Source organism: Hevea brasiliensis, chromosome 11 (genome assembly GCF_030052815.1).
Source record: "Hevea brasiliensis isolate MT/VB/25A 57/8 chromosome 11, ASM3005281v1, whole genome shotgun sequence".
Taxonomy (NCBI): domain Eukaryota; kingdom Viridiplantae; phylum Streptophyta; class Magnoliopsida; order Malpighiales; family Euphorbiaceae; genus Hevea; species Hevea brasiliensis.
This window is the reverse complement of record NC_079503.1, coordinates 9,857,576-9,871,268: the sequence shown is the minus strand read 5'-3', so window position 1 is coordinate 9,871,268 and position 13,693 is coordinate 9,857,576. Positions and strand designations below refer to the sequence as shown.

At 30.1% G+C, this 13,693-nt stretch overlaps 1 pseudogene; it reads right to left on the bottom strand.

Moving 5' to 3' along the window:
- Positions 1 to 35: 35 nt before the first annotated feature.
- On the bottom strand, positions 36 to 9,061 carry LOC110646947 (aminopeptidase M1-like; annotated as a pseudogene).
- Between the last annotated feature and the right edge of the window lie 4,632 nt (positions 9,062 to 13,693).

The following is a 13,693-nucleotide window of genomic DNA, read 5'->3' as shown; positions in this document are numbered from 1 at the left end:
CGCCTTGAAATTCTTGGACACCGCACCAAAAGCACTTGCAAACCGAAAGGCTGGAGAGATTGCTAACACATTAAACCATATACAGCAAGCTAAAAGTTCATGACATATTTGTTATGATCGAGGATTGCTAAAGCAGATTTATTACAAAGAACCGTGATATTCAACCAAAGACCTTTATGGAACGTGACTGCACCCTTAGTATTTCCCCTGTGCTAATTCTTTCACAGCCTTGGCCAGTTGCTTCTCTTTCTGAATGCTCTGAACCCACTTTGCATTAATGTTGACCCGCTCAATGCTCTGCTTCAAGGTTCTGGCAATTGAAGGCTTAGTGCGGCTTGCAAAGAACTCCTCTACTTCCTTAGCCTTCTCAAATGAAGCAAACTGTAGGAACAGGACAATGTTAAAGGGAATCAAACATTAGTAACAATTTCTCCAATGTATTTGCAGAACGCCAAAAATAATTATAATAGCAGAAGTCAGAAACTGAAGAGACCTATAAAAAGAAAGAAGAGAGAGGAGGCTAACCGGTGACACAACTGAACTGACAAAGCGAGTTATTAAAAATCCAGAACCATAGGTTTTTGAAATGTGATCCCACTTGTCCTGTATTCCAATAATTTAAATTTTTTAACTTTTTTTTCTTGGTTCAACTTAAATATTAAAAACCGAAAGAAATAAGGAAAGAAAGAAGAACGAAGTGTCAGGCAAGGAACTCTTAATTGTATGAGGACAATGTGTTTAATGGCTTTAGAGGCATTACCTTCATCCATGTCCAAGCTGTTTCCCGTCCTTTCTTGGAAACAGCAGCAAGTCCAAAAACAGCATCTTGACTCCTAACCTAGATCAAGTGATATATAAACTTAAGGATCATTATTCTTCAAAAGACTTTTGTCTCTCAGTTAAATGTTGCCATTGAGGTGAATGTACAAAACTCTGTTCTACCTCAGAAGACAACGCAAAGTTAAGAACTTCAAGAACCATATTGGGGTCTGGACAAGATGCCAATGAACCTGCACAAGGCATATATGGATATATAATTACCACAAACTCATTAAATTTATATATTCTACAAAAATTTCGAAAAGTAGTTCAGTACCCAGAATGCGAGTTTTCTCTTGGCTTAGATCGGTCTCCCTGTAGACTCTCAGGAGAGATTCACAACCTGATCAATTTGACGTGCTGACTCTCTGCATTACTGCCACATATGCTGCTTGCACTCATTGTCCGTAACATTAGGGGCTTGTAAGTAGAGGAACACTGATATTTAATAGATATATTGCCTAACAACCTTTCTTATATCAGGTGGAAGGAGTGGTGTATTTCTGTCATCTACAAATGCATGAAATCTCCGACTTGCTTCATTTATTGTCGGATCATGTCCAAACACAGCAAGGGCAGTCAAAATTTCTCCTCTCAACATTGAATCGAGACGGCTTTCACCTTGTTTAGGGTCCCAACCCAGTTTCCTATAAACAGAATTTAAACAATGGAAACAGATGAAGGATAAGTGTTAAAACAGAGAGAGAGAGAGAGAGAGAGAGAAAAGAGCCATGTTGCTTATAGAAATTGGAAAAGTTGGCTTTTTGAATACTAAGGAAATTGGAATTTCTTGCTATTTGGACATACGCATATATCTGGTAACTCTTTAGTCATGAAGGTCTCGGGTAACTTGATATTCTGCTATCATCTTTTAGAGTACCTTCAGTCCTAAATCCTGTGGCAATTCGATAACCCCTGTGCCTAATTTCTAGCAGATTATAGGTTGACGACATCAGATCTATTCAGTGATTCTGATTAAAAAAAGAGTGTTTAAATTTTCATTAAAGCAAAATTTGAGTGGCATAAGACAAAAAAAAGTATAAAGCATGAAAGTTGTTTTCTTGCCAGGAACTTAAATGCAACAAATGCCAACATTCTATATCATGGGGAAATTTAAGGTTTTGTGCACAAAACTTGAACAAATTTCAGGTATGATTCCAAGAAAGGACTTGAACTTGAAAAAGTTCAGATAAACTCTTTTAGATTGATATTTACTTTTTTTTTTTTTTTTTGAAAACAATCAATTTTACAAGTTTGCTACTAGGCATTACACACAATTCTTAGAACAAGAATCACAGCATTTACTTAAACAATTGGAAGTGAATTCACAACTTAATATAATATCATCCTTTTTTTTAAAAAAAAAAGAAAACGAAGAAGAATCAGCATGTGCAAAAAATTGTAGCCAAAATAACTTACTCTGCAGAAATTTGGAAAAGATTAATAAAAAATTGGTTAATGTAGTCCAATAATTCAGGGGTTGCATCTGCTGCAATCCTCATAAGTTTATAACTTATCTGTGAACAAAGGGAGGTAGAATTACGATAAATGGAAATGGAATAATATCTGAAATAAAAGAGCAAATAAGATACAGAGGTGAACATTACACTAATCAAGTTTGACAGCACAGTACTCAAGTTCCTCCCTGTAAGCACCCATCAGAGTAAGCAAGGAGGTCAAAGACTGGTAACGAGCCATACAAAGGGCAAATGAATCTTCCAAAACGCCTGTCAAAGGTACAACAAGATGTTAACTTTTCTTCTTAAATATCAAAGACACAAGCAAGTGCAGGTCCAATCTACTATTTACCAAATCTGTCTGTTTCGGTCAGATATTTCTTCTCTATGGCATATCTAAGCCTAGCTGCAAGGTTGTCATCATATTTCACCCTATAGAAACCAGTCTGATGCACATTAACTTTTACCCAAGAACTTCTGATCTCATCAAGACTGGATTCCTTAGCATCAAGAGTTTCAGATTTTGTTTGCAATAAGAAATTCTTCTTCACATCATATGAGCCACAGCATAAAAGTTATCGGGACAATCCACTGCCCATCTCCATGGGAACCACTTGAAAAGAATTGTGACTGCCATTTATCACATTAACTTGTAAGAGTATTGTAACTTATCACAAAACCGAAGAAAATATAAATGTCAGATCTCCACACATTCAAACTAAAGGTATGATTTCAAAGTTTAAATGATTATAGATCAAACATTGGCAGAAAGATGAGTGAAGGACCCAGAAGAAAACCTGTTCAAATTCCAATTTCTGATCTTTGAGTCACAGATACAACAGGGTACCTCTTTTGCTTCGTCCATGATGTAGGGAGAGGGGGTGAGGCGAAATATCATCCACTAGAATTATATAAAATGCACCAGGTAATGCCCAGGAAAGATGGTGGAATCACAATGGTCCCACTTAAGTACCACCTCCTTAGACAGCATTTCCTAGACATGCACTTCATACAATCCTAATAGAATCAAACCACTAGTAAGTACCGTCTTCCCATAACACTAACACGGTACTAAGGATTTATACCACGAAGGCATAAATAGACAGGAGTCACCACCCGGATAAAAATCGAGACATATTCAGTGTTTCTTCCGAGGGTCATAGATGGCAACTTACTCCTTGCAGAGTTTCCACAACCGTCATTACCATAGCCCAATGTCTAGGTTCGGAATAGTGGGTACGTAAGGGGAAGGTGTTAGCCACCCCTTACGCCTGGTCTAAACTCGTTAATTCGAGTGTCAGTCCTCTACTAATATTTCTAGAAGTATTATTTATTATTCTTTTATTAAACTTTATCCTAAAAATGCAATTCAAATCCTACACACGCAAGTAATTCACAAAAGGGTTATTGTTAACAAATAATTTTCATGCACAAATAATTCCTATCAATGGGGTTGCTAATTATTTAAATGATATTTACTAAATGACTAAAATTAATTTATTATTGAGAATTTAATTTACAAACAAATTCAATTTCAAATAACCCTAAGTTTCTATTTAACCTAATTAATTAATTTTCACCAAGTTACCCTAAGGATAATTGAACTAAGTAAATTATGTACATGTGTAATTTATTCTAATATCACATAAGGCACAAACAATAGCAACCTAATAAAGATTTTTAACATGCAAATTTATTTTACAATCACCAAGTATTAAATTAAATTTATTTTACATGCCAATGCTAGTTTAATTTACAAACAAGATTAATTTTAATTTACAAATTATTTATTTAAATTAATTACATGCAAAAGTCAGTTAAATTAAAAACAAAACTAATTTTAATTTATCAAATAAAAATTTTATTACTACTACAATTTCATACCAATGGTTATTCGATGAGTTTAGGGCTACTTACCTGTTGGTAAATGCAGTTGCCATTGGGGCAAGCTACCTTTAAGAAAGGGTCTTCTCATGATATCCCTGGCTTACTCCCATTTAGCTCCACATAAGCTCCACGCAAATGCCCTCTTTGGTACTTACCTTAGGGCTACTTACCAATTTTATTTTTAATAAAAAATAAAGAAACTAAAGAAAATAAAGAAAATAAGAAAATACTAATAACAATTCACATTGAATTTAAACTCTAGTCTCCTAAAGGGGTTAAAATTCCTAATCAACTACAACTAACTAATGGTCTAAGTCTTCTAACATGATCCAAACAGTTCATAACACCTCTTGAATTAAAAAAACACAGAAAATAGATCAAATATCAATTAAAACCCAAGAACACACAAGAACATACATAAATATACAATTCTCAGATTCTGGCAAATTGATAGTAGCAAGAAATTTGATTTTTGAAAAATAGTTAAACACCTAAAAATCATGAAAAAATTACAGAAGATAGCCAAAACATCATAAAATTCATAGATTAAACAAAACCCTAACAAAATGATCTACACAAATCGTAAATTTTCCTAATGACAGAATCGCACTACTTTTTTGTAAAATTCAGAACTCACCAACCATAATAGATATGAATGCGAAACTAATTGGAAAAGATTCACAAGATTCCAAACTTAATTTTAGAAACCAGATTTGCGCAAAAATATTAAGAAACAAGGGAGATATGGACTCTACAAGTCGGGTATCCTGCAAATTAGATTTTACAGGAACCCTAACTTCAAACAGCCATAACTTATAAAATATTAAAACTTTTTTAGTGATTCTTGAGCCTAAAATTAATAGAATTTCGTGTGGAATATGAATATAATTTTTATAAATTTTTTACAGATTCAGAAAATAACAAAAAATAATAAAAATAAGAGAGACAAAAAACTGAATATGTGCAGAATTGTGTATCCCCTCAAATTAAATATGATTACATGATCTATATAAACATATAAAATAAATTAAAAATAAGGAACATAGAATTAAACATTACATGGCATAGATCTTGAAAAGAAAATAAAAGAACTAACCTTTAAGAAATATCGCTAGAAAGAAAGAAGAAGTAAAAGAATTTTGGCTATTCCTCTCTTTATTTTTTTTTTCCTTTTTTTTTTTAGTGGGGTATTTATAGGGTTTTGAGAAAGAGGTGTGATAGGGTTTGGAGTCCGAGGGTGATAAAATTCAGATAACTCAAACAACTAGGATTGCAGAATTTGGATGAGACTGAGATATTGATGAGGTGTTTCAACCAATAGGAAGAGAGGGGAAGGGGAAGGCACTAATAGGGAGTGAGGAAGAGGTGTGGTAGGGTTTGAAGTCCTAGTGTGATAAGATTCAGATAACTTAAACAACTGGGATTGAGGAATTTGAGTGAGACTGGGATATGGGTGAAGTGTTCCAACCAATAGGAAGAGAGGAAAAGAGGGTGGCACCAATAGGGAGTGAGAAAGAGAGTGGGGCCAAAAAGGGAGAGAGAGTTTGTATGGGAGAGGGGTAGAGAAAAAAGATATTTTTTTATTTTAATTTTTAAAAAATAAATTAAATGAGTCATATTTAAAATTTCTAACTAGGCTTTCTTAGGCCCATGGGGCCCAATTAAACTTAATTAGATCAATTTAAGAACTACCCATATTAAATTTAAACAAAACAAAATTTTATTTAAATTAAATTAATTTTTCAAAAAATATATTATTTTTTTTTTCAATATCATGCCACGGAATTAATAATTCAGTTCCATGCCTCCAATTATATCTTACAGTCATATAATTTTTCATCATCGGGTTTTCCACGGCCTTAATGCACATACTCATCACAAAATAAGGGTCTACACATGAATTCATTAGATTGTTCACAGGCTCACCAGATCCTTCCTCAAGGGCAATCCATAAGTCTTCTGTCTTTGCATTTGAGTAAGCATATTTTTTGATGTATGAAGCAAGAGACCTCCGACATTATAAATAGGTGAAGTGTTACAAGTCATGTTAATTTCACAAAGTGGAAGAATTTAAGAATTAGAAGAACAAGAGAGAAATAAAGAGAGAAAGAAAGAAAGGGAAGAGAAAAGAAAATAACTGAAACGCTACATCTTTATTCTCATTATTTCTATAAAATATAAAATTACATATTTATATTCAAATCTTCAACAATTACTCTATTTAATTAGGAATATAAATCCTACCTATTTAGGAATATAAATCCTATACTAAATAGGGATATATAAAATATATCAACTAAATATGAATATATAAAATCCATGTTAACTTTTCATAACATGACAAAGAGAGAGAGAGAGAGAGAGAAAATAGTAAGAGAGTGTTGAAGAGAATAGCCTTAAAAGGGCAACAAGAAGACACATACTATGCTAGTTGCAATATCATAATTTCTCAACAAGAAACTATGACTACACAGGTTAGTCTCATGCATGGATTTGGTAATCATTAGTTATCAAGAAGGAAGTAATGGCAGACTCAATACTTCATATCATGTGATTCCCAAATCCCAATCATGTAAATCCAGGAGATGATTGATTAGAAATGCAAAACAAAAGACGCTAATGACTTTACTATTCTAAGCAATGTCTTGCCAAAAAACAAGTAAAGCTAAAGGTTACTTTAAATGACCCAGACAGTAACAGTAACATCACCGCATATCATTTTGACAGTTCTCTCCCTCTCTCTAAGTGTGCGAATGTGTGTAAATATACTAAATATACAAGGTTGCTATAATCATGAAGAGATTTTGACTTGGATAATAATAAAGCACGAACCTGAAAGCATTCAGCACCAAGATAGCTTTGCAGCATTTGGATAACAGAGGCACCTTTTCTATAGCTAATTGCGTCAAATATTTCATCAATCTCACTAGCATGATTTATCTCAACCTGGAAAGAAAATTTTAATTGGAACAAAAAATGCTACAACTATATGATACTTCTACTCATGCAAGACAGAAAATGAAACATAACCTGTGTATTTACCTCAATGGGGTGGGATCCTTCAAGGCCATCAAGCCTAAGACCTTCAGTAGTTTCTTCAAGAAACTGAGTCCACACCTTCCATTCTGGAAACAAGCTATCAGCTGCTACATAGCTCACCTGCACAAATAAAATTCCTTTATTTATGACCTGTTACATGAAATATGCTGAACAAGTGTAAAAGTAGACATGATAATCAAACAACATACCCATGTTGCAAAACCCTCATTAAGCCATAAATGCGTCCACCATTCCATTGTTACAAGATTGCCGAACCACTGATGTGCCAGCTCGTGTGCAACAACAGTAACAACCTTAACAGCAGCCAAAAAAATAATTTGCAATTATGCATCCCATATTGTCAATAATACTTATTAAAAAGTCAATTGTGGTAGCCAAAACCAGAACTTAGGAAATGCACATACCCTCTGCTTGTTAGCTGCAGCAGAATGCTTATCGTCAAAGAGCAAAGCTGTCTCACGATATGTAACTAAGCCATAATTCTCCATGGCCCCAGCAGCAAAGTCAGGGACCGCAATCATATCCAACTTGGGAAGAGGATATTGAACAGCAAAATATCTGCGTGATGTGGAATAGTTATAGGATACTAAATGTCAAATCAAATTGCACATGAAGTGATACTAAAAATGAGTACTGATTTACGTGCATCTACTTCAAACCAGAAGACTGGGAAATGATCAATGCTATAGTGATGATAAAACATACACTTTGTATAATTCAAGTGTCTTCACAGCCACATGCAATGCAAACTTCCCTTGATTTGCCTTCCCAACTTGACAATACACTCGTACTTTGATCCCTGTGTAAATTTTACAAAACTACACAACATCAAGAACAGGGTTGCACCATCATTAACACAAAAAACTGAATGAGAGGATAACGATACCGTCAGATGTGTGATCTTCAACATAATCAAACAAACCAACGACAACAGCTACCAAATAAGTGGACATGATAGTTGTTTCCTGATAGGAAACAGTCTTCAGAGGTCCATCCACCGTCTCCTCAATGACTAGCATATTTGAAAGAGCCACCAATTCAGATGGCACATCCAAAGTGATCTTGAATTTAGCCTGAAAAACCAACAGTTGAAGCCACTAAATAAAAGAATAAGAGGAAAATGATAAATAGTAACACAAAAGCAAGAACCTAAGTTATGAGAGAGACCTTGCAAGCAGGCTTGTCCCAGCATGGAAAGCATTTCCTAGTATCCACTAGCTCAAACTGAGTAACTGCCATATTTTTCTTCTCACCCTGATGCTCATAAGTACTGAACAGGAAAAAAAATTACAAAAAATATATATATATTTTTTGCAATCGAACTAGTGGGATTCGAAAATTTAAAAAGCTACAATACCTTTTGTAAAATCCCCTCGTTTTTTCGTTCAAAACTCCGTCGAAGTCAATAGAGAGAACTCCCTCTCCTATTGGAAGTGTTTCAGCGAACTCCAGCACCAATATCTCATCTGCCTCCACCAATTCAACATTTACTGGCTCAAACACCTGATTGAAAATGACAGTTTGTTTCAGTTAACAGAAACTTTGAATCTTAAGTACAAGCTAGGAGTTGTTTAGATAGAGCGAATACCTTAGAGGAAGTGAAGCAAACGGAGCCGGAGTTGACGGAGAGGTCAGCAGCGTTTAGGACAATGAATTTGGTATCGGCAAAGATGTCGAGGACGATAGAGACAGAACCGGCAAATGTGCAGGCGGAAAGGTCGGGTTTCAGGCGGATGTCGTAGCGTTTAGGCACAGCAAATTTGGGGAGGCGAGGCTGTCCTTTGAATTGATCCATTTCTATTCCAGAGTTGAGAAAATGAGAGTGAGAGTGTGCAAAGCCCGTCAGAGAGGTAAACTTATAGTTATGTTTGGGATAGGCATATATATATATATATACTGTGGATTATACGACGCCGTTTATGTACCAGGGTTTTTTCTTTTCACATTGAAGACCTTAAGCAGAGGTTTTTTATTCAGCACTGTGTAAACTGTTTTAAAAAATTAATTTATTAATAATTGAAAATTATAATTGTAATCCTAAAAATTTTTAATCCTTTAATTATGTATTGATAAATTGTTATTAAGTTCCTATAATTTATTAAAATTAATTATTTAATTCTTATTTTAAAAAAATTTAATTACAATCTCATTTTATTTTGTAAAATTAAACTCTTTAATTCTTTTATTATAAAAAATTAGTCTATTTATTTTAATTTTGAATATTTATATTATTTAATATCTAAAATTTTAATTATTTATACTGTTTAGTACTTATAATTTTAATTATCTATACTATTTAGTCCCGATTAAAATAAGTTAAATAATATTTTCTCTGACAGAAATATAAATCTAAAGAGTTTAGTTTTTCAATGTGGATAGACGTTTTAATTAAGTTTTGAAAGAATATAAACTAAATAATTAATTTTAATAAACTACATGAATCCAATAGTAAATTACCCTTAATTTAATCAATTAATAGCAGTTATCAAAATAACTAAACCCTAGATGGCTAGATGCCTATTTCCTGTGGGTTTATAACTGTTGTGAGATTTAAAGTTTGTTGAGAATGATGGTAAAATTTTTCTTTTTATTTGTTTTACATTATTTTACATATATATTAAAATATAATTTTTATTCATAAATGAAAATTTTATATTTAAAAAAAATCACTAAACTAGTAAGTAATAAATAAATCATTACATAGTGATATAAGTTAATATTCTCATTATTTATTTTTATCGGTTATTTTTTAAAAATTATTTTATTTATAATTATTTATTGTTAAAGAAAATTAATAAGTATTAATATTTTTTTTAATTTTATCCTTATATTTATTAAACATATTAACTATTACTATAAATTTCTAAAATTTATCTTAACGCCACCCATCTCATTCTCTTAATTATATTAAATAAAAAATAATTTACTCAAAATAAAAATTATAATTTAAGATTTAATTACTTTTTAATCACTATGAAAAAACTTTAAACCACACAGACAAGTGAACGTAAAATGTAATTTCATGTATTTTTAAGACCAATAAAGACTATGTATTTTTTTTAAAAGAACGTATACTGTTTTATTATTCAACAAAGGCAAAAGACTACTCTATTGTAGCTTTAAGAAATTATTTTAATTATTGTTGTTTTTCTTTATAGTTAAAGTTTAAAAATTAAATTTTATATGTGAAATGTTGACTTAAATGAAAACTTAATTATTATGTATTTTATTCTTTATTTATAAAAATATTTAGGTGCTCCAATTTTTTAATAAAATTATTTTGATGTAAGAAGCAGATTTTGTTATAAAATCAACATATTCCATAAAAAAAATTATAAATTAAAGTTAAAGCAGCATTTAATATAAATGATAAATCACTACCCACTTTCACAGCTTTTTTTTTTTTTTTTTCTCTCCAATCACCAATTAACTTTAAAGTGGGTGGAAATTTCTTGGCATTTGCATATCATATATATATGACATACTCTAGATAAGAATATTAGAAAGGAAGGCAAACACTCAAAGTAGATTGGATGCTTTGCTTAATAGGCCAACACAACACCTAAGTTAATTAAATTTATTGAGAATTAATGGTGTAATAATTATTCTAGATAAAAAGTAATTATGTAATTAATTTTTAGCTTGTGGGACTCATTTCCAGGTTTCATTCTTGTTTTTTTTTTTTTTTTTTTTCTCAAAGACATATACACGCATTCAGGTGATTCAATAACAGAACACAGGCCTTGATAAAATCATGATAATTTTACTAAGACATATTAATTCATATAAACCACCTACACATCCTATCAATAACCTATATGGGATCTCGAAGGACCAACTCATTCACACGGGGAATCACGTATATCCGACTCATGCGCGGGGGTAACCCACACACACCCACACCCACAATCAGCTATTATTGACACAGTTAAAAATTAACATATTTATAACGTCAATTATATTAATTCTCCTAAATTAATAGAATTGTCAGAATGTAATTATTAAATAATATTAATAGCTGAAGTCACAGTTCTATTAATTTCTAATGATGTAATTAATGGCATGATATAATTATACTGCTACCAATAATTTAGGGTGCAATTGTTAAAAGAAAAAAAAGTATAAGATACAATTATAAAAATATTAAAGTTTGAGGTATTTTTGGCTATTTTTCTTTTCTATTTATTATCCACAAAATTAAATATGGTGAGGGACTAAAATTTATAAATTATATTTTTATCAAATAATAATTAATATTTATTATTTTTTATAATTATATATTTTATTAATTTTAAATAATAAAAAAATATTACACTCAGGTCAATAAACCTATATACACACCTAACTTAGCAAACTATCTCCATTACCATATGTACCACATTAAAAAAAAAGGTGTGCCATTCTTTTAAGTCACGAAAATTATTTAATTATTATTATTATTTTATTCAGTCTATATAATTCTATAAACATAAAAATATCTCAAATTTATAAATTTTATTATTATTATTATTATTATTATTTAAAGAAAATTTGAGAAGGCCACGGGCTTCACTTACATGCCACTAATTCTAGAGGAAGATGTTACACTTAAAAAATTTTGATTTTTTAAATTTAGATTATCGTAAATTTAAAGTATAAAATATATAATAAGATTCATTTATTAAATACATAGATTTTATATATATATATATATATATATATATATATATATATATATATATATATATAATTTAAATTTATGATAAATTGAATTTAAATAAAATTTTACTCTTAAAATTATTTGGCTCCGATTAATGTTTTACTAATTACCACACCTAAATTTAAATAGGCCTAGTTTTGCATATTATTTAAATGATAAAGGTTAGAATTAGTGTAAAAATAGGTTTATTTATAGAAAGTTGGACTTGTTTTATAGCAAATATTTTAAGAAAATAAAGAATAAAATTTTGTATGCAAACTATCATAATTTTTAAATAGAGATTTGGAAATCATTTTCTTTTCATTATTATAATTTATCCTTTTAAAATGAACAATTTTAACAATTTTTGTCATTTTCCATTGTAGCTAGCTGCAAAATCAACTGATTTTGGATTGAAGAACCTTTAATAAACAAAATCATCAAATTTCAGGATGTAATAGTGAGGTTTTAAAAATATAAGAATTAACTTTTAAGATGAATTGTTATTTAATTTTTGAATTTTGCTATTATTCATGAGTCAGTTTATTATATTTTGAAAATTACAATAATCGGTAATATGAGGTTTGATTTCATAAACGAATAACTAATGAGTCCCTTATCTAAAAATTCATAATTTATAGATAGTGCTTAATGAAAACATCTTATTACCTTTATGGTAAATTATTATTTAGAAGGTATTTGATTTAATTACTTATTTTTAATTTTTTATTTAAAATATATTTTTTAATTTATAAGTCAATTTAAAAATAAATAGTTAATTACTTAATAAAATTATTTAAAAATAACTTTTAAATAATTTAAATTTTTTATTTAAAAGGAGTAAAAGTAACTTTATTTATTAAAATGATGAAAAAATATATGTAATTAAATGCTGTGTTTGTTAAAACGTGGATAATATTGATATTTTAAAAAATTATTAGAATAATATAACATTTTACTTAATTAAAGAGTAATTTTAAAGTAAGTTATAAGTTATAAATAAGGAATATCTTACTTATTATTTAAGGTAGTTTTGTAACTTATAATCTCAATTGACTATTAATATATAATATACTTATGACTTTTTTTACTTATAAGTTTAAATAGTCAAATTAAACAAGTGCATATATCGTTAGATTATAATTCAAACTCCATATTTTGGAATGTTATGAAAATCACACTCGTATAAAATAAAGAACATAAAATTTAACATTGTTTAGCGTAAATCTACTCAATAAACAAATTCACTATCAAGAAAAAATAATTATACAACTACTGATTATTTTTCTCATATTCAAAATCACCCAAACAAAACTTATGGAATTCAATGCACCTCTCCACTTTGTGAGCTCTCCACAATGTAATACAATGCTAACCAACTAATTATATATATAGATAACTAAAACCTAGTCTTTTGGAACTCTAATTATTAAATTTTTTAATTTAAATTTTAGTAAACTTTCTAAACTAATTATACTTCTTAATTTTAATTGAACTTAAACTCTAATAATCTCCACCTCCAAGTTAAATGGAATTAGTCTTCACAATTTCTGCAAATGTCAATTTCCTCTTAGATATTTCCTTGCATGTTTGATTGTTGATATTGTCTCTTACCTCAACTTGCATTTTTCTAATCAATGTGCTTCCTTCAAATTTGTAAAGATTATTTGTACCAATCTTCTCATCCTTCACGATCACAAGAGCACCTCGACTAACTCTTATGACTTCACCATGAATCAAACACCTATAATACAAAGAATCTAACTTACCTAAGGAAATTAAGTTCCTTTCA